Source organism: Heterocephalus glaber, unplaced genomic scaffold (genome assembly GCF_053883595.1).
Source record: "Heterocephalus glaber isolate CG9 unplaced genomic scaffold, H.glaber_assembly_v1.0 deba00000546, whole genome shotgun sequence".
NCBI classification, from domain to species: domain Eukaryota; kingdom Metazoa; phylum Chordata; class Mammalia; order Rodentia; family Bathyergidae; genus Heterocephalus; species Heterocephalus glaber.
Window position 1 is genome coordinate 4,551,740 of NW_028258147.1, and position 21,659 is coordinate 4,573,398.

The 21,659-nt window shown below is 43.0% G+C and overlaps 1 long non-coding RNA gene across 2 annotated transcripts in view; it reads right to left on the reverse strand.

Moving 5' to 3' along the window:
* Nucleotides 1-2,413: 2,413 nt before the first annotated feature.
* The window catches only part of LOC147829597 (uncharacterized), a 43,662-nt gene continuing 24,416 nt past the window's right edge, over nt 2,414-21,659 (reverse strand). The window contains exon 3 of one of the 2 annotated variants that reach the window (XR_015448685.1): nt 2,414-7,416. This is a non-coding gene — a long non-coding RNA (uncharacterized LOC147829597). Of the gene's footprint in view, nt 7,420-21,659 lie in introns of both variants that reach the window. The other variant, XR_015448684.1, reaches the window with a different exon arrangement.

The following is a 21,659-nucleotide window of genomic DNA, read 5'->3' on the forward strand; positions in this document are numbered from 1 at the left end:
CCTGCCCACAGTTTCTGGCTTCAGAGCTCCACACTTTCCTTTATGTCCTGCAACTTCCTTGTCATCCACATTTCTCCAAGGCTCAACTGGAAGCAGCTCTTAAGGGCCACAGAGGCAGTGTCCAAGTTGTCATCCTGCAACTCACCCACATCCATCCCAGGCTTCCTTTTCCTCCACTTGGCACTAAAGAGGGAAGAAGAAAGCTTAGATCTGTGAAGGTCTCCTCTGTGCCAGTCATGGCCACACACTCCACCTACGAGCCCAGGACAGCTAGACCAGGGCAGTTTATTACTCTCCCAGGGCCACAGGACTCCCAAGTGGTGGGGACAGGTCATCCAGTTGTAATATTATTTGCTGTCTTCCCAGCAGTATCTGAACCTGGGTCTTAAGATGCATTTAGTTCTATACCTCCATCTTACAAGTAAATAAATGAAGGAGGATGAGACGGGGGTTGGCCTGGTGTCTCAACAGACTAAGGCTTTGGGTTCCCCAATGGAACCTGTGACCTCTTCTTCCACAATACATCAAGGGTTTGGTGTCCCTGGCCTAACATGTGATCTTCTTTCCTAAACTTCTAAGGATTGAGACCTTGCCTGTTCTCAAATTGCCCTCTAGGACTGTGGTTCCTCTAAGGGCCCTCCAGAATCCTATCCTTTCAGTTCTGTCTTCCTGAAGCAGTATCCAAGGTAATTAATGGATGGACTATTATCAAAGGAGGCAGAAGGCACCATTCTTAGGGAATTGAGAGGTGGCTGTGCCACACTTAACTGAAATGCCAACCCTACCCTCCAGGCTAGCAGCTTCCAGATTTCAGAAGGATCAATATCCATCGTAGAATGACTAATTTGCCTTCAGCATCTGAAGTCTGTCGCAAGGAGGGTACTACCAATTAACCTATCAGTGAGAGAGAATCAGATTTGAGGGTGGAATTGCCCTGGGATCCATACAAAAGTGGCAGCATTCTACAGTAGAGTGAGGAGCCTACAATCTGGAAGCAAACAGATTCTGGGTCTGAAAGAAATGACAGTTGAGAAAGCACAAAATAAATCCATAATTCTTTTAGCTCCTGGATGTTCTGTTGTTAAGGAAATTTAGTCTTAAAATCCCTCCCTCTCTCTCTCTCTCTCTCTCTGAGGATTCAACCTAGGGCCTTCTCACTGAGCTACATCCACAGTCCTTTTTTTTTTTTTGAGACATGGTCTTCCTAAATTATTTACAATCCTTCTGCCTCAACTTTAAAGAGTTCTGGGATTACAGGCATACTACCACATGGCTTCCTTCTCTAAAATATCTCTCAAATTTCTTGCCTTCTTCCTTGTCACAAAGCCACCCATTGTCTCTCGTCATCTCAGACTGGGGAAATATCAACAGCCTACTAAATGTCCCCTTTGCCTTGAGTATCACCCCTTCCAATTTTCTTTCCACATGCCAACAGGAGGATCCATCTAAAATTAAAGTCTCTTTAAGAGGTCATTTGCTTAGAGGCAAAGTCTTCTAATTGCCAGGAATGCACAAGATATATTAGGGTATAGGAAGAAAAAAAATACAACTTACATTGCCTTTTATCTTAAAGTAGACCCCAAATCAGACTAATCATGATCATTGATTCATAACACATTTAATCCTTGGTCCTTTATTCATTTACACATATTTTTTCCACAGTGTGGTAAGTGTTCATAAATCCACCATCTAACCTGAAGGCTAGCATCTTGACAATAATTTCCATCAATATATTCAAGAATCTCATCCCTTCCTCTTGCTACCACCACCCAAGGTATCCACCATCCTGAACCACAGATCCATTGTGGCCTTACTTTCTTTTTTAATACAGTGTTAACACATTTATATGCATTTCTTTAAAAATATGTACAGTATTCCTTTTTATTTTAGTTGTTTTAAGCAGTGTTCTGTTACAATATTCTGATCTTTCCCCTACTTAATATAACTTTGTCAGTATTCATCCATATTGCTGCATATCAGAGTTCATTCATTTAGACTGCTGTGTAATATTCTTTTTTGTATATGTACCTCAGTTTTTTTCTTTACTCTTGTTACTCTTGTGTTGATATTAATAGATAAAATTAAAATTTATTTTAAGATTTAAGTGGAAATACAAAGATTGAAGAATAGCCAAGAAAGTCTTAAAAATATGTGTGTATGCATATATATTTTATTCAAAGGACTCTTAGACAACTCTTACACAGGATATCAGAATATATAAAGAACATCAAAATTCAATTAAAAGAAGACAAATTATCTGATAGGAAATGGAAAAAGATGCAAGTACTTCAAGAAGGAAAATACCCAATCAGGTAATAAATACATGAAGTAAAACTCAAGATCATTAACCTTAAAAGAAATGCAAAAAAAATAAATAAAACCATAAAACAAAATAAAGTGAGTTACAACCTCATCCAGCACAATAATAAAAATTAGAACAAATGATGATACTAATTGTTGGTGAAAATGTAGAGAAACTAGAACTCTCAAATTCTCAAAAGTATAAATTGGTTCAACTACTTCAGAAAACTGGCATTCTCTAGGCATGTTAAACATATATATACTGTATGATCCAGCAATTCCACTAGATATATGTAAAGAAAATCTACAAATAGACTCTAAAAGACATGTATACAAATATTTACAGAAGCATTATTGAACCTAGTTTGGTGCCAGTTATAAATTCTTCCCGAGGACATAATAGTTATTCCTTGGGTTCCACCAAAGGTTTGGTTTCAGGCCCCCCTGCAGATGATAAAAATCTGTGGGTGCTCAAATTCCTCATATAAATAGTTGCTACACTTTATTGTTTAGAGAATAATGACAACAAAAACGTTTGTACATGTTCATTACAAATGCAATTTTTTAAATATTTCTGACTAGTGGTTGGTTGAATCCATGGATGCAGAGTCTATAAATATGGCAGGATGAATGTATATACTTTATATGTATACACATCCTCCTTTGGCATCTCCACAACAAGCTGTAAGAGACTGGAACCCACCTCTTCCCAACAGGATGTATGGCAAGCTTATTTCTGAGTACAGTGTGTTCTAGAGAGACATCCTCAATCTCATGGAGAAAAGTTATTGTGCTCCAAGAGTACCAACTTGAGGATCCAATGCTAAATAGCTACAAAAGAGAAAAAAAAATGTATTTTGGACTCCAGGTACTCAACAATGGATTAATCTGAATTCCTGGTTGTGGCCCACTTTCAACATCTTTCCATAGATAGTCACCTTGTTTGCTCCTTCGTTCATACATTCCTTCATTTTTACTCACCATCAAACTCAAAAACCTAGAATAATATAGATAATATATCTGTGTGTTCTTCACCCAGCCTGGACCACTCCCTCACCTGTCACCTCTGCCCACAGTGATCATCATACTAAACCTTTTGCTCTTTGCTTTATTTCCAGGCAGTATCACCTATAAATATAGGCCTATGTTGATTATTTTGTAGTTTTAATTTTGAGATTTACTGTGAGCCTTCTATATACCTGCTTTTTCCCACTCATTGTACTTCAAGTGGAACCCATGTTACCATGTGTAGTACATTCCTCTCTGTTTCCCTTGCCATAAAATATTCTACTCAGTGAAGAGACCATAATTTATTTACCCATTTTCCTCTCCATGGACTCGAGAGTTTTTTCCAAATATTGCTGTTCTGAACAGTTCTGCTCATGTCCTAGGATGCATCATTTCTCATAGTGATTGTTAAGGTTACAGTATGTTTCTGGACACGTATTTTTGGAAAGATGATAGCAACAATAATAAGCCTGTGCCAGTGATAGCTGATATTTGTCTGATATGTTACCTGTCTCAAAGCACTACCTAATTGGACAACTCTAGTCCAGGCAGGTCAACCACAGGGTTAGAAAGTGACCAAATCCACCTGTCTCAGACTTTGTTTAGTGAATTATTCTGATCCACTCCAGGACCTTGGGACTTAATTAGCATTTCTAACTGTAAAGCCTATTCACTTGGCAATACATCATTAAAAATGAGTGAGATCTGTTATGTCAGTGGGCATCTGAGGAAATTGAGGCATATGAAAAGACCAGAAGAGGGCAGTCAGTTCTGGTACCACCCAAGGATTCATTCTCTCTTCTCCAGCCGAAGGTGGGAGCTTGCAGGGCCTAAGAAAGTGGAGCTTCCCAGAAGGCAGAATTCCCCCTAGTACAATCCACCCGGATGAGAGCTGATCATCCTTGCCTCTTCCACACTGTGTGGCTCTCCCAGTTCACACAGCACTCTCCCCCTGCAACACCACACTCATTTGGTGGCAGGATACTAGCCCTTCTCCACTCCCCATCCCCACCACTGAATAATGATACCAGATAAGTGACGGGATGGTGCCAGCAACCTCATAGCAAATACTCCCCCTGGATCTGGATCAATAACACTTAGCTGCTCCTTTTTGGCTTGGCAGGCAGGAAGCAGGAAACCCAGCCTGGGCCTTTCCCTCAGGGAGATGCTGCTCTGATACCCTCAAGCCCACCCTTGCAGACTCATGATCATTTCCAGCTCCCTGTAGAGAAGGGAAATAGCTCCCCGCGACCAGAATCAACCGCCTCCGTTCACACCCTGGGGCCTCCCATCTCCACTAGAATGTGATTATTATGTTCACCTCCAGGGAAAGGCTCTTGTCCTGAAAGTTCAGGTCTGGGCAGCCTGCAGAAGCTCAGGAAATCCCTGGATCCATCTGCCATCTTAGCACCTTGAGCTAATTGATTTGGATTAAAGGAGAACAAAGGGAAAGAGGAGGCACTTTACACATAGATGACTCACTGGACAACTTGGTCACCCACTAGTGTCTAGTCTAGACATTGTTGGGTCCAAATTGGTTCAAAGAATTACATCCTTCTTGTCCTTAGAAGTTCTGTAGAGATTAAAGAATAAAGACAGCCAGTACTCACAGTGCTTCCAAGCCCTTAGCTTATGATCCCTGAATCTCACAGTATGTATAGTCTATCATCTCCACTTTAGAGATAAGGAAATTGAAGGACAGAGAGAAATAAAGTGACTTACCCAGGGTCACAAGGCTGCTAGGCAGTGGAGCCAAGAATTGAAACCAGTTATGCAGTTCTAGACTATGTGATCTGGACCACTCCACTAAACTGCCTTCCAGGATTCTCCACCCCTGGGGCCAGGAGGACTGTGGAGGAAGATGTTCATGGTTCTGAATCCAGCTGTCATTTATCAATGACATCTCTATGGTTTGAATATGAATAGTATCCCCGGGAGTTCATGTGTTAAAGCCCCAGTCACCAGGGTGACACTATCGGGAGATGCTATGGACCTTTAAGAAGCGGAACCGAGTGGGAGGGCCTTAAGCTATTGGGGGCAGGCTCTCAAGAGGAAGATGTGAAACCGCAGGCTCTTAGAGCCTCTGTCTGCTTCCTAGTTTATCATGGGTTTTCTCCCACACATACTCCCTGCCATTGCCATCCAATCCCTCACCAGGCCAAAAGCAGGGAGACCAAAGAAATGGGGTTAACTGATCTCAGGCTAGAACTATGAGCAGCTAAATAAACATCCCTTTCCTTCATAAGTATCCTGTCCCAGGTACTTCATTATAGTGACACAAAGCTGACTAATACAGATGTGATGGGCCAGTCTCTCAATCTTTGTATTCATTAGTCTTCTTTTACTTTTGTGAAAAATAAAGATAATACTTATCATAAAGGGTTGTTGTAAAACTTAAAATGCAGTAAGTACAGGGTTGGTGTTCACAAGTGTCATAGTCATTTTTTCCACTGGGACACAATACCCAACACCCACAACTTAAAGGACTAGAAGATTATTTTGGCTCACAATTTTAGTCCTTAGGTGGCCAGATCCAAGGGGAAAGCATTGTGGAAAGGGTCTTGGCAGAAGAAGCAGAAATCAAGGAGAGACAAGCAACGGAGGGAGATAGACTATTCCACATCATGCTCCCAGTGACCCACCCCTTCCAACCAGGCCCTACCTCCTAACATCACATTTAGCTATAGTGCCTCTGTGATGCAACCACTTTCCAAGAGCTCCACCTATGAGTGCATGAGGCCTTGGGGGCACATCTAGACATAAACCATACAAGGTATTTGTTTCCTAGTGCTGGGCCTGAGCTTCCTTCATGCCCACTATGGAGGCAGGTCTTCTGACCTGGGCAGGAAAGCCTTTGTCCACATTTGAGGTTCTGGTATCACCTCCCTGGCCTGATATCACAGCCTTATCTTTTTCTTTGGTGGTTGTTCTCAGTTTCCTCTTCCCATCACCTCCCCAGTTCTCAGCCCTCTTCAAAGGGCGGGAGATCTTGAACCACTTCCATCCCCTGATTCTGCTGGCCCCTACCACTCCTGCCAACCTCCTTGGCCACACCTGGTGCATGTCTGGGCTGATGTCTGAGGCCTTTATCCAAATACTGGCAGGGGCTGTGCCTTCCTCAAGCAATCCTTGGCCATGTGTCTTGGAGCATAGTGCTTTGCTGTGCACATCTTAAGTGTGTGACCAAATGGCATTCTTGGTGCTGGGAGTGTAACACAATGGAGGATTGCTTGCTTAGTTACCATGCATAGGTCCTTGGGTTCAGTCCCTATCACTATATAGGATAGAAGTAAGGAAGGGAAGGGATAGAAGGGGAGGGGAACAGGGGAGGGGAGAGACAAATAAAATAGGCAAATAAGATCCTGCTCCTGCACTTACCTCACAGCCGAACTAGCCCCTCTAAAAGAGACCACCCAGCAGGCATGAGGTCACTGTTTTCTAAAGCTCCTTCACGTTCAGCAGTTAGGGAGATGGATCAAGAGAAGGCATGGTGGGGGGAACAACAGTAGCAATGCTCCTCTGAAGCTCTTGCCTCTTGGGGAAGGAAAGCTTCATTCCCTCCATGGAAAGCTGAGAATAACTTCTCAGTTGTGAAGAGAGGGTCCATTCTACTCCCTGGTTTGCCCTGTTGTGTGTGTGTAACTGAGCCTCTGTGTGTGTGTGTGTGAGTGTGTAAATAACTGAACCATATCTGTCAAGCTTTGGTGTCATTAAATTGGGTCCAAGAAGGTCACCCTAAAAAAGAGATGGAGAACTCAACTTGGCCAGGCAGGTTCTTGATTTATCATCATAGAAAACACATTTCAGGAAATGTCAATGAGAGGCATGGACTAATTTATTAGGCAGAGTTAGAAAGTAAGGGAAAATGAGAAAGGATTTCAGTTTAAGAAGAACAACTCAGATGAAGAAGATCAGACTGAACTGTTGTTAACAAAGGAAAAAAACCAACCTTTATGGGTTTGTTGTGGTGGGCAAGGGTCTGGTGGATCATTATTTCAGTTCTAGTTTTGCAAGGTGACTCTGAAGAAGTCCTTGAAGTATCTTGTGAGGGTAATTCAGTCTCTAGGAGATGATTCTGCTTGCAACAGTCTCAGTCTTGTGGAGGCTCTGCTGAAATCCAAGGTGACCATTGGTTTAGGACAATGACTAGAGTTCTAGGCACTCTAGGCCCTGGTTGGTAGTTGAAGGTCCCTGTAAATCTCTTATCTTCTTGCTGACTTAAGTCATGAAGGGGGAATGAAATAGGTTATGTAAATGTAGGGCATATCAAATTCGGCATTGCCAGCTTTTAGACAGATACTCTTCCAAATGATTACCATTCCCATATGCAGAGCTGAGCAAGGATCTGACTCAAATTTTTAAGGTAATAAAGGGACAAATACAAAATGAAGGACAAGGTTTTAATTACCTATTGGGCATTTGTAGGCTTAAGAGCCACTTCTTTTGCTTTGTTTTGTTTTCTTTTTTAGCAAAAGCAGTTTTTAAAACCCTGAAATGCCTCACAAGAAATTACAAATCATGTTTTCAATGAATAACAGGTTAAGGGCCCAGAAGTTATTTGTCCTCTGTCCCCATGGTGATCTGATTGTCTCACTGGGGCAGAATAGACACTATCGAATGGACAAAGATGAATAAGATGTCTGCTGTTTGCAAGAAGCTTACAGTGTACAGCTCACCACCACACAAAATAAGAGTGATTGTTAATTCCCAGAGCACACTGACCTGTATTCATGGCCAATTAAAGGGAGGTTCCAGTCCTTTGTTCTGAGTAGATGTGTGACTTAAAAGCAGAACTCTGTTGTTCCTTTCCCCTTATCTGATTAATCTTCAGAAAAAAAATGAATTATGACCATGCTATCATCTGCTACTCTTGATCAGAGCATGCGAGATGTGGGTCAGAGCTCTGGATTGTCTGTAGCTCATTTACTGAGCCCCACTGGGTGTATCCATGAAGATATACAGTAAGTCTGAGGCTAACAGCACAACCTCGATATAGTGGTAGCTGCTCACCTCTGATAACTGCCAGCCTTCAACATGGACTTGATGTTCACTTGGCCCTCATGGTCATACCTGAGTCCTTCACAGGGCTGCCAGCCCTCCCTTCTTCCCTCACTGTGTATTCCCTGGACATCACACCAGAATACAACTATAGTCAATTCTCCCCTGCCCCACTTCCATATAATATTTCTCTTAAGCTAACCCTCACCTGGCTCAAGTTCTGGGGACCTGAAGAAAAAGGAGGTCATTGTATGATAAGGCCTTCCTTTCTGTTTTCTGGTACTGGAGATTGAACACAGGGTCTTCACACTGAGCTACATCTCCAGTTCTTTTGATTTTTGTACTTTGAGATAGGATCTCACTGAGTTCCTCAGGCTAGTCTCAAACTTGTGATCCTTCTGCCTCAGCCTCCCAGAGTGCTGGGATTACAGGCCTGCACCACCAAGCCCAACAAGGCCATCTTTCCTAAGAACCCATGGGGCTGATTTGAAGTTATCACACCCCCTCCCTACTAGAGAAGGGGGATCCCTCTAGCCCCAACTGGCCACATCTCCCATTCTCCTCATCCATCACCTGGACAGTTGGGCCCTAGAGAGGAGCCACAAGCAGGATGAGGGTAATTAGGGTCCATTAAGGGGTTGAGGCTGAGCGGGGTGGGGGCGTTCACTCCCCGTCCAGTTCTCAGTGGCACCATCAAGCCTGTGGAGCTTATTCCCAGAGTTCCCGGGGAGTGGGGAGGCAGCTGGGTAAGTGAGCATCTTGAGGACAGAGAGGCCTGGAGCTGACGCAGGCATGATAAACCAGAGTTGGGCAGAGAAGGTAGGGAGTGGAGAAAGAGAAAACAGGATCTCCCAGCAGGAGCCAAGGTGCTCCCTTGTTCCTGAGCCAAGGTCAAAGTTGATGACTCCAAATTCTGCAATCAAGTCTGCTTTCAGCGCCTCCCCACAGAGCTCTGCCCAGGGTCCTCTTGGTGCCACAGTAGTGCCTGTACAACGGCTCTCATGGCACTGTCTAGACAGAAAGCAAATGCATTCTTTGAGAGGGGTGACAAATCAACCTCTTAACAGCTCATCAAGCCCCTTCTTCCTGATTAATCTACCAGGCAGGCTGACATGACAAAGAACAGCAACGCTCAATAGTAAAACTACGGGTTTTTATTCCTTTTTTACCAGATCAGAAAAACTGGATGGTGTGTGATTATGGAGAGAAGGGTAGACAAAGAGTGAGGTCTAAGAAGCACCAACTGCAGGTGAACCAAGATCAATGCCCACCTCTCTCCTGATGTCAGGCCTAACTCCGCTGGAGGAGGAACAGCAGTCTCTCCAGGACAGTGGGTAATGATGGAGAAAGTCAAGCCCCACATGTGCGCACACACGCTCAGCACACAGGGTCATGACTGAGTGAAAGCACCCAACCTCCAGATCGTGCCCAATCAGCAGAAACCCTCAGAAGCCATGCAGCAGACTCCGGCTAGCTGCCTTCTCTCACCAGCCTGTTCTTTTGAGGCAGTGAGGTAGCACAGGGGAGTCACAATATTTCTGGGCTGCCCAAGTCTGTGGAGAAGACAACAATGACCATGTTTCCCCCAAAATAAGAGCTAGCTGGAAAATAAGAAACCTTGAAAACCAGAGCAGCCTATTCTTGCCTTACCTCCCTTACAGAGTAGCTGCCAAGCAAAAGAATAGTGAAGACAGGCAAGACAAGGACAGGCTGACTGGGTCTGGCATTTTTAATCTCTACTTATCAAGGCTCTACTTATCTGCCTCTCATTGTTTTGCCCAGGCTGGGCTCCAGTTTTCAGGTTCAAGTAATCTTCCCACCTCTTCCTCCTAAGTAGCTGGGATTACAGCCTTATCCCACCACACCAAGTGGTAAAAATGATTCTTGGCTTTAGGGACAGTGTTTGCTCTACACAACTGCCTACATACTCATGATGTGTCAGTAGCTCTTATCTCCAAGAGATTACGCATCACCAGGGGACAACTTGCCACTATGTGACGTGCCCAAGGTCACACAGCTAGTAGTAACAGAATCTGGACCAAACCAGTTCATTTTATTTTCAGTATAAAATCCAGTTCTTTAATACACAAAAGCTGTTTAAATCATCTATGTCCTGGCAAATCCTCCAAATCTTCACTTCCAGGCTCTCAATATACATCTAAACTCTTCACTTACTCATTCAGAAATTCTTTCAGAACCAGTAAAAAAGATGATCCTAGATTAGAAGATGCAAAAACAATTCCAGACACACTCAGCCACCTCATCTTTGACAAAGGAGCCAAACACCCTCACTGGAGGAAAGATAGCCTCTTTAATAAATGGTGCTGGAAAACTTGGGTTTCAACTTGCCAAAGATTAAAACTACACCTATATCTCTCACCATGCACTAAACTAAAATTGAAATGCATTAAAGATTTAAATATTAGAACAGAAACACTAAACCAGCTGGAAGAGAGGTTAGGTAGAACTCTTGAAGACACTGGCGTACGAAAAGATTTCATGAACAAAACCTTAGTCGCACATGAACTGGCACAAAGAAGCAACAAATGAGATCTCTTCTTATTAAAAAGCTTCTGCACAGCAAGAGAAACTACCAACAGCATAAAGAGACAACTCACAATGTGGGAAAAAAATTTTACCAGCTGTTCCTCCAAGGTCTGCTATCTAGAATATATAAAGAACTAAAAAAAAAAAATCAGACCTCCCAAATTTAAAGACCCAATCCAAAAATGGACATCTGAAATGAACAGACATTTCTCAGACAAAGAAGTAGAAACAGCAAATAAACATAGGAGAAAATGTTCAACATCACCAGTCATTTGAGAGATGCAAATAAAAACAATGCTGAGATTCACCTCCCCCCAGAAAGAATGGCTGCTATCATGAAATCTACCAATAACAAATGCTGGCAGGGCTGTGGGGAAAGAAGAACCCTTCTCCACTGTTGGTGGGAGTGTAGACTGGTACAACCACTATGGAAATCAATATGGAGATACCTTAAACTACTAGGATTAGAGGTCCCATTTGATCCAGCTATTCCCCTGCTGGGTATCTTCCCAAAAGAATTATACCACAGCAATATATGTGCACACATGTTTATAGCAGCATATTTTATAACAGCCAAAACTTGGAAGCAGCTCAATTACCCATCAACTGGAGACTGGATAAAGAAGACGTGTTTTTTTTTTATTAAATAGAATACTACTGAGCCATGAAGAGTGAGAAATTAGAGACATTTATAGCTAAATGGATGCATATTGAGGTCATATTCTTAAGTGAAATAAATAGGACACACATGTGTAAATATCAAATAGTTTCTCTGGTGTGAGAAACTGAAAGTGTAAATAAGGATCAAAATGTATAATAGATAATGTGAAACAGGAAGAAAAGGTGCAAAGGGAAAGGGAGGGGTAGAGGAAAGTAGGAGGGGTAGAGGAAAGGAAAGAAGGGAAAGGAATAAATATGAGAAAAGGAAAAAATGGAAACGAAGTCTTTGTAAATAGGAAGGGGTGGAGGGGTTGAACAGAGGGCAGGGGAATGGGGAAAAAAATAAGAACCAAGATATACTATGTAAAGGTAAAAAATTCACAAATAATGAATGTCAGCATATTGTATACCTAAAATGTACCAATAAAATTAATAAATTAAAAAAAAAGATGATCCTATAATGATCTTCACATCTGCACACCAAGCCCTTAGTGATGGTTCTCCCAGTGAGGGCAGCTTACAGACTGTGCCTCAGTTTTTATGAGGCCACAGAGGACCACGAACTTCGGCCAAGTCAGATTGGTAAGGGCCATCTATTTTGTGGTTTAAAGTCCCCAAAAAGAGGTCAGAAAATAAAAGATAAAAAATATTGTGACTTTAGTCATTTCATTGAAGCTGTGCCCCTTAAATAAAAGAGCAAGAAGACATACTTTGATTAGAATTTGATATATTTACCACAAGCACAAATGCTATCTGAAATGTGTTTATTAGGTCTTTGGTTGTTGCTTCTCCCTCTCCTCTCTCCTCTTTTTCCTCCTCTTCTTCCTTATCTTCCTTTTCTCTGCCTCCACTTTCTTCCTCCTGCCTCAACCTCCTTCTCCTCCCTCTCTGTCTTCTTTGAAAGGGCTGGGGACACCCGGTTCCATAATGTCTAGCTAGGATCTGAAAAGAACAGGAAATGTCAAGGTTCCAGACCAAGGAGAGTGGCTGAAGCCACCTCCACCCAGTATACCCTGAATCCCACTACACAGGAACCTTGAAGAAGACATCCATCAGCTTCGTCTTTCCCAAGACCCTTACAGAGCAGAACTGAATTGAACCTGTATCATAGGTGCCTTTATCTCGCTGACTCTCCTGTAAGTCTGGCTCCCTTTACCTTCCTTTGCCATGTTCTTATTCAGGGTAGCAGTTAAAGCCACATGAGATCAGGAGATGGAAGAGGCTAATTATTAAAGTGCTGATGGTAAAAAAAATAATAATAATAATAATACTTGTACTGAGGTTTGATGTTAAGTATAAGGGGACTTAATTATTTAGACAGGTAGAAACTTTTGAATTTACTATAGAGTGGCAGTGAATGGCCACACACATTTGCATAATAGCTTTCTTGTTGTTCTCTTTGTTCTTTTCCTTGCTTCAACTAATTGCTTTTAAGCATCCTGTTATTTTCCTCTTTCCTTTGAAAGGAACCAGCTCTGGTGATCCACAAACCCTAACTTGCATCAGCACAATGCAGTTGTTCTATGTTCGTAAATGTGGAGAAATGAGATGGAGCTCTTGATGGAGACAGCCACAGGAATGTCTCCTCTTGTTCTTCTGTCAAACAGGCTAGGGAAGCTTTCCTCCCCAGCTGGCCCACAGGTGTAGCACCTGTAAACCTCAATATATGCCCCATGCTTAGCAGGACCCTGGTTTTAGAAAGGCACTATGCTTGATTTAATGCTCTGCTGTCACTGTCTAGAATTTCAATAATCTTTGACAGGAGCCCCAAATTTTCACTTAACACTTGGTCCTGCACATTATGTATGTTTCTATGAGTTTCTATGAGTCAAGTCTGGCTGGAATGTTGCCTCACTCCATGGAGGTGGTGGGGGCCAGGATGAGGGATTTGGGGGCATGACTAGGATAGAATCAATCAACAAGGCTTGGTGACCAATTTGATGTGAAGTGAGGGAGAGGGGTGTCCAGGAGATGTCTGAGATGATCTCAGCCAAGTCTGTCCGGGGAGTGAGCAGATGCCAGGCTGTGTTCTACACCCTGGGAGTATGACATGGAGGACAGGTTTAGAGTGGGGACTAGCGAGTCCAATCATGTTATCTGGCTCCCCTGGCAATCAGTCCTCCCTTTCAACTCTACACACCTCATACTCTCACTATCGGCTGCCATTCACCCAGTCTTTCTTTCTGGAACAATCTCTGAGCATCCCACAGATGACTTGAGCTCAGGAAAAATGAAAAGTTGGTTGTCTGTGAGCTCTCCCAAGATTCCAGGACTCCCAAACACTGATGTGCTGCAGGTACTTCATTTTTCCTTGATGTGCTGCGATATTAGAACAAGCTGACTTAAACCTTAACCTATCACTTAGGAAAAAACAGAAAGACCTTATTACAGTTGAAATTTCAACTGTGGCCTCCCCAGAACAGAAAGCATGAAAGTATGTATGCACTGAGGGTTAATTGTGGCCTTAGTCTTTCCCACAGCTTCAAGTCCCTGCAGGACTGAAATGGAAATGATGGGGTCCGGCCTCTGTTCTCCAAGCCTACTGAGTGTGTTTCCCCAGCCCTGGGCCCCTCTTCCTGTTTGTTGTGCTGACTCTTACATGTAGATTATTTATTTCTGTGCCTTTTTCTGATTTTGTGTCTCACACATGCCAAGACCTTTTAGCAGGAAAGGGACATTTGGTAGAAGAGGACTTGCGATTTCCCCCAAAGAAGCACCATCTTACTTGCAGTGTTTTGCTCTTAAGGAGGGCTGTTTAGAAGAGTGACACATTCTTCCCCTATTACTTGGGACCCACAGGTACTGCCTTTGGCTAAGCGGCCTATCTTTCTCTGCTCTGTCCAATATGGTAGCCAATGGCCACATGCAGCTCTTTGAATTTAAATGTCAGTTCATTAAAATGAGACCCACAATCCCCATACTGAGAATTGAACTCATGGGCCTTATCATTAAGCTGCATCCCTAGTCCATTTTCTTAATTATTTATTTGAGAACCAGTCTCCCTAAGTTGCCCGGGCTAGACTCAAACTTACAATCCTCCTGACCACTGCCCTCAGTGCTGGGATTACATGCATACAGCACTCTGCTCAGCTTTAAAATGAAATTTTGAAAAGTTTAAAATTCTGTTTTTCAATCCCAATGGCCACATTTCACATGCACCATAGCCACACGTGGCTGGTGCCCATGTCTTGGACAGTACAGAGAGGTAACAATTTCATCATTTTAGAGAGTTCTGTTTGGCAGCACTATTTCATTCCACCCATTCCAGATATGCCTTGAAACATGTTGGGCCAGATTGTGTGATCCAAGACCATGCCACTTTACAATAGTGCTTCTCAGCGACTGGAAGTTTATTGGAGAGGGAAGGAAGTCCACAGCCCTCAAAGGCCTTAGGGATACTGAGAGAACCATTTTGGGTATGGGTGGCACCACTCAAAATGCTTGTAGTCTGTATGGGATAAAAGGGAAAGGGAGGTTTGTTTTGCTGCTGCTGCTTCACTTGCTGCCACCTGCTTACCCTGCCATGGACTGTTTCTCCTCTACCATTCTCCTCTGTCATGTGGGGAGCCAAGGGGACTTAGTTTTGTGCAGCTAAAATAAGAAGCATGAACCCCAGAGGTGGCCTTTGCAGAACTGTATTCTAGCCTTAGCTCCAGGGAAAGAAGTCCACAGGAGTTTAGGGAATGCACAGATGAGTTTAGATATATCATGGCTCTCTGGCTCACTCCAAAGAAAGCAGTCTACCCCCATCACCACCACCACTACCACCACCACCTTTTATGGCTTGTTCTAAATGTCACCCCAAACCCCATGTGCTCATAGGTGAGGCTTTTCACGGGTGGCTGGATCTAGGGTGTGTGAGACTGGGATTAAGGTACTGGATTAGTCCACTAATTGGTTTATCATAGTTCTGGGTATGAGTAATGGGAACTCCCACCTGGATATGGGTGACACCACGCAAAAGGCTTATACCCTGGATGGAATAAAAAGGAAAGGGAAGTTTGTTTTGCTGCTGCTGCTGCTGCTTCACTTACTGCCACCTGCCTGTCCTGCCATGGACAGTTTCTCCTCTGCCTTGACCTTTTGCCATGCCACTCTGCCTTGGAGCCAGCTGACTATGGACTCAAACCTCTGAAATCTTGTACAAAGCTCCTCCTTTAACCTTGGGTGTTGGGTATTTTGTCCTAGCAACAAGAAAAGTAATTAAGATACCGCCCCTTCTTGCACCATCTCCAAAGGAACATCAGAGCTGCAAACAGGACACTGCAGGGCACTTAGAACCAGGTCCATCTATATGCTGCCCCAAATGAGTGTCGACATAGGGGTGCTGCTGTGGCTGGTCTCTAAGGATTGGGGCACCAGTCCTCAATACCTTCTCAAAAGCTCTGTGATCTCACCAAAGTCAGTCCCACCAGCAGCTCAAACCTTGGCTTCTCACTTGAGGGCCTAATCACTCTCTGAGGCCTGTTTCCCCATCTTTAAAATGCACTTCCTAAGCCAGGTGTCACAGGTTTGTAATCCCACCTACTCAGAAGGCTGAAGCAAGAGAATCAAAAGCTTGAGCCCAGCCTAGGCAAATTCACAATATCCAACCTCAAAATTTAAAATTAAAAAAAAAAGGCTAGGGATGTATTTCAGTGGTAGAGCAATCCTGGATTCAGTGCCCAGTACCACCAAAAAAAAAAGCATTTGCTCTTAATAAGGTGAGCTGAGGGTAGATGCAGGCTGAAGAACAGAATGCCACTTTGGGGACAGGTCACTGAGATGAACTCAGTAGATATTTTAGTAGGAAACTCTCCAGAGGCCACTTGTCTGCAACCTGCCTGGTGGTAAAGGAATTACCCACCCTCTTGCCTGAGTATCCCCTCCCATCCTTCCTTCTCCTATGAATCTTTAAGAGTGCACAGAGAAGCCTGTGTCTCCCTTTTGCCATCCTCTGGTCTCCTTGGCAACAGTTCTGCCCCTTCAATGACCCCTCTCCCAGGTCTTTCTCAACAGGACCACAAGGGAGATGTGAAAATGCAGAGGAAATAAAAGACCACAGTTTCTTTTTTCCCTGAATTAGCAGGCTGAGAAGAAGGCTGCTGCATCTGCGAGCTTCTCTACCTGCCTGGGCAGCCCACAGTGTTGGGGCCACTTGATTGCATGAGTCCAAGTGATTTTTGTTCTTCCCGTTTCTGAAAGACAGAAAAGGGATGGGTATTATTCATTGCCAGACCCACCCAGGTAGGCTTCTTTGGCCCCTCTTTCCTCTTCACCAGGATGGACACTTCTTTTCTTCTTTTCTAGTGCTGAGGATCAAACCTGGGACTTCATGCATGCTAGGCAAGTGCTGTACAACTGAGATACATCCCCAGTCCAACTGAGATCCTTTTAATTGGGGAAAATAAAAATGTCCACTGACCGTACAGTTAGCCAAAATTTGCATTAGGTCAGAGAGTGAGCAAAGGGTCATGATAGCTGAAATGGGCAATAAATTCATAGTGAAGTAAAGCAAGAGTGAAACTGTCTTTAAGTAGGATATTCATGTCTATCAATACAGTGGAATTTTAGGAATATCACCCTGCTCTAAAATTGCTCCATCTGCAGATAATAAAATCTGGAATTGCACTGTTAGAGACTCATTATTTTGGTTCCATAGTCTTTTAAAATAATTTAAATAAAAACAACCCTACTTAGGGATAGACTCATTTCTTGACCACAAGATAAGATATAGAAAACAGGTCAGAGAATAGTGCTCTGGGATGAGTTTGTCATTATATTTACTCCTCAACATCTTGGTATAACAAAGACAAATTTTTCTTACGTCCTAATTTCACCTGGATCTGGTTCCAAGTAGGTGATCTAGATTGAGCTTCTTTAATTGGTGTTGCAACCAAAGTCAAGACTATTACCCACATTCCAACTTGTAAAACTGCATCAGAACTGAACTAAGAAGCCCCAGGAATTCTATATTCTTTTTCTGATAGACCAGTCACGATCATTACAAATAGTTCAGTTAGCTCAGTTCTAGGAGCAGAGGCTGCCTGCCCAGTGCCCAGCATTTAATCAGACAAAACCCATAGACACACCTACTATAAGCAAGCCCCTGTTTATCAGATAGGATGATTTGCTACAAAACCCAGAAAAAACAGACAAATGTATATTAAATGATAAAATTTTAAAGTTACATAGCAAGAATTCTGGAGATAGGCTAGGTGGTTTCAAGTTGCTTAATACCTATTTAACCACATCATCAAGATCTCAGGTTCTTTCTGTCATTGTTCACTCTCATCTTTAATCAGGTGGTCTTCTTCATCATGGTCATAGGTTGCCTGCCATAGCTTCAGATACCTCGTGTTGTTATGAAACTACCCAATTGAAGAAAAAGGACCATTTCCTCCCATGATTCTCTTTATATCAGTTGGAAATCGTTTTCCTTTTTTGACACAGGGTCTTGCTATGTAGTTCAGGATAACACTGAACTCTCTATGTAGCCCAGGCTGGCCTTAAACTCATAACGATCCTCCTGCCTCAGCCTCCCAAGTGCTGGGATTGCAAGCAGGTGCCACCACGCCCAGCTTGGAAATCTTTTTTGCAGAAATTACCCCATCATTACTCTCATATCTCATTGGCCAAGACTGTCATGTGACCTTTCTTAGACCTACAGTGAGAATGAAACCAATCAAGATCCATATCTCACCCCCCTGGGAAGGGGGCTAGATTGCTTTCTGAAGCAATCATCTCAGAGAAAAATGCCTACATGAAACAAAGCTGGAAGGATGTGCCTCTCTTAGTTTTGTCTCTCAGCTAGACTCTCAGCTAAACTAGGAAAGTTTGAGGTCAGGCTGTGTCTTGGCCAATAGGATCTATCTCCTTTTCCATGAGTGATGGCCACTGAGGTACTGAAATGGTATAGTCAATTGACCCTTGTAAGACCTTATCAAGCTTGTGTCTGATCCCTGTCTCCCCTCCCTTCTTCCTCATGTGCCAAGAACATCAGGCTAAAATTCAAAATGTGTGTTCTCTATAGTCCTCTGCTGAATCTAGGTTCCATATACCCTAAAGTACAATGTCAATACTCCTCTATGTGACAAGCAAGGTCTCTACAGAGCTGACCCAGGATCTCTCCATCCTCAACTCAAACAGGTCTTCCCACATGGACCACAATCCAGCCTGCTGATCCTCCCTCCCCATTGTTCAGACACTCTGCCCAGAAAACTCCTGTTTACCTCCTACCATCCATTCTACCAGGCAGTGTTTTGAGATGAAGCTAAAATTGGATGCTCCCTGCTCTCTGCTCCCACAAACCTCTAGTGTAGATTGGTTCTTTGGTCCAAGGTCTTTCTCCCCTTTAGACAGTGGGCTCTGGGCTCCACTTGGCAGCCAAACAATAGACCAGGATGCAGAAGGAGCTAGAAGTCCAAGAGGGGTTGCACATCAAGAGGTTGATAACTGGAGATTGAGAAAACTAGGACCCCTGTTACTCCCTGGAAGGCCAGGAGCCAAGTGCTAGTGTGTGCAGGTCCTGAGTTCACCCTATGCTCACTCAAAAGAGATAGTTTTTCCAAAGCCCCCAGGAAGGAAACGTGTTGAGGACAAAGGATAATGACCATGGCACAAAAGATAAAGGAACACCTGAGAAAGAATTATCTGAATATTGTGACAGTTGTCAAGTAACAAAATACTCATGTAGTTTTAATGGATCTTCCTACCGATTACTTGTCAAATTCAAAAGGAAAAGAAAAATGCTTAAGAGCAGAGAAACTTGTCTACTACCCACTGGATCGAGAAACTGAAGCGAATGTCATCAATAATGGGACAAACCTAGGTCATTTGCTTTCTCCTCATGTAGGCAGAACACAACACAGCTTCTGCACTCCTTCCTAATCCAGAGGAAACCACAGACAGGCCCAAATCCAGGAACATTGTGCAAAGAAAGTGGTCTGTGTTCTTTAGAAATGTCAAGGTCCTGATAAACAAGGAAAGGCTAAGGAACTCTTCCAAACTGAGGGATGTAAAGAAACAACTCTTAATGGTAATGTGTGATTCTGAGTCAGAAGAGAAAAAAAGACTCCTTTAAAGGTCATTATCAGGACCACTGGTGAAATTGGAATATACTATATCGTATCCTATATCATATCACTGTTAAATACCTTGATTTCAGTACTATACTAAGGTTATAGAAGAGAATGCCCTTCCTCTCAGGAAATATATACTAATCATTAAAGGATAAAGGAACATTATGCATGCAACTTACTCTCAAATGGTTAATGAAATAGATGATGTGTATATATATTTTGAAAGATAACAATATGGCAAATGAGAGAAAATACTAACAATGAGTGAATGTGTGAGGACATTCTTTGTACTTTTTCTTTTGAAATCTGTTTGAAATTCTTTCAAAATAAAAAATGAAAAAGGACAAGGACCTGAAAGAAGAGCTCTTGACCTTAAGAGGGAAGTACAAAGAACTAACCTAATTCTTCTCACAATCACTTGGTCCAAGAATTCAGGCTGGACTCTCAATAAGGAAACACAAAAAGAACAGAACTGTTTTCCTAACCTCCTCTTCCTCCAAAATCTAAAAACTGTACCTCCCACATTTGTACCTTTTTACTCCTCATACTCCAGAAGCTCCCAGTTTCCATCTACTTAGGAAACCAACATTGAAATCTATCTTCCCACAAATCATTCCATGTAGTCCTAGAATGTAAAAATGTAAAAGAAGCTGACTGTCATGGAGGAAGCAGCAGTCTGGTAGCAGAGGCAGAAGCGTGAGTGACAAGTTTCGTAAAAGGCCCTGCAAGTGGTTGTACAGCATCATGGGAAAACAGAGGCACCAACTCTAGGGAGGAAACTCCAAGAACAGTTGCAGGGTGCTACAAGAGCTGGGTATGGAAGGAAAGTTTCCCAGTTGGGTAGGAGAGGAACAATGGCATTCCCAAAAAATTCAACATGAGAAAAACCTCAGAACAATTAAAAGATTAGGTCTGTTCTGAGAATAGTCAATATTTAGGGAGAACATGGGGTATAAATGCAGCAGGAATAGGTAAGTTTTGTCTCCATGCCATAGAGTTTTAGCAAAGGGAAGCCTAGAGTGGAAGAGAGTAGTATGATCAGATGTAATTTGCTACAGAAAATTCTGGTTATTATATGGCATATTAGTTAGGGTTTTCTAAAGGAACAAATTCAACGTAAATATATGTATGATTATACCAGGTATTTATTAGGTAGGCTTACTGGCCCAGAAGCAGAAGAGTCCAAGGGACTGTCTGCTGGATCAGGGGTAGAAGAATCCCAAATGGCTGGCTGAAGGCTTGGAAGCTCATTGCAGAATCACTGGTGTGAATCTGTGTGAGAAGACAAAAGAGTCTCCAATGGAAGGCTGAAGATACTGGAGACAAGTTCCAAAGGCAGTAGTAAAGACCAGAGCTCTTCCAAAAATGGACACATTTCCTTCTTCTTTCCTCTTTTATTCCATCCAGACTACAAGGCTATTGGCTGGTGTCACTTACATCCGAGGTTGGTTTTCCCCCCTCAGTTTGCTGGCCTACATGTCAATCATCCACACACACGCCCATCATTTTGCTAATCTCCTAGGCATTTCTTACTTAAGTCAAGTTGACATATCATAATTAACAATGCATATGGTAAATGTACTGGAAATGGGCACGATGAGAGAAGGAAGAAGAGTTATTAGAATGACTGGGGCTTGAGAGGGCCAGACAGACCCAGGGCTTGCACAGCCTGGGGAGAGAGTTTCTCCCACATTCCCTCAAGGTGCAGACCCCAGAAGGAGGGCCTGAAGGAGCAGAGTAGCTATTTTATGAAAGACATTGAATCCTCAGGATGCAGTGCTTGTGAGTACAGGGGTGACATGGAAGGAGAAAAAGAAAAATTTAAGGAAACTCCTGGAGATGAATGTGTGCAGTGCCAAGTACCAGGGAGACTTGATAATATGTGATGCTTGACAGAATGAAAGGCAAAAACCTCCTTCCTCTGGCCAAAGGTACTGACAAGTTCCCCAGAACTAAGTGAACATCCCCACTAATGAGGACATTAACCAGGGGCCCCTCTCCCTCCTTGTATTTGTTGGCTTAGCGGGTCTGTCTTCTACCCAGTTGGCCAATTACTGGTGAACAAGGAAGAACGCTGACAGGGCT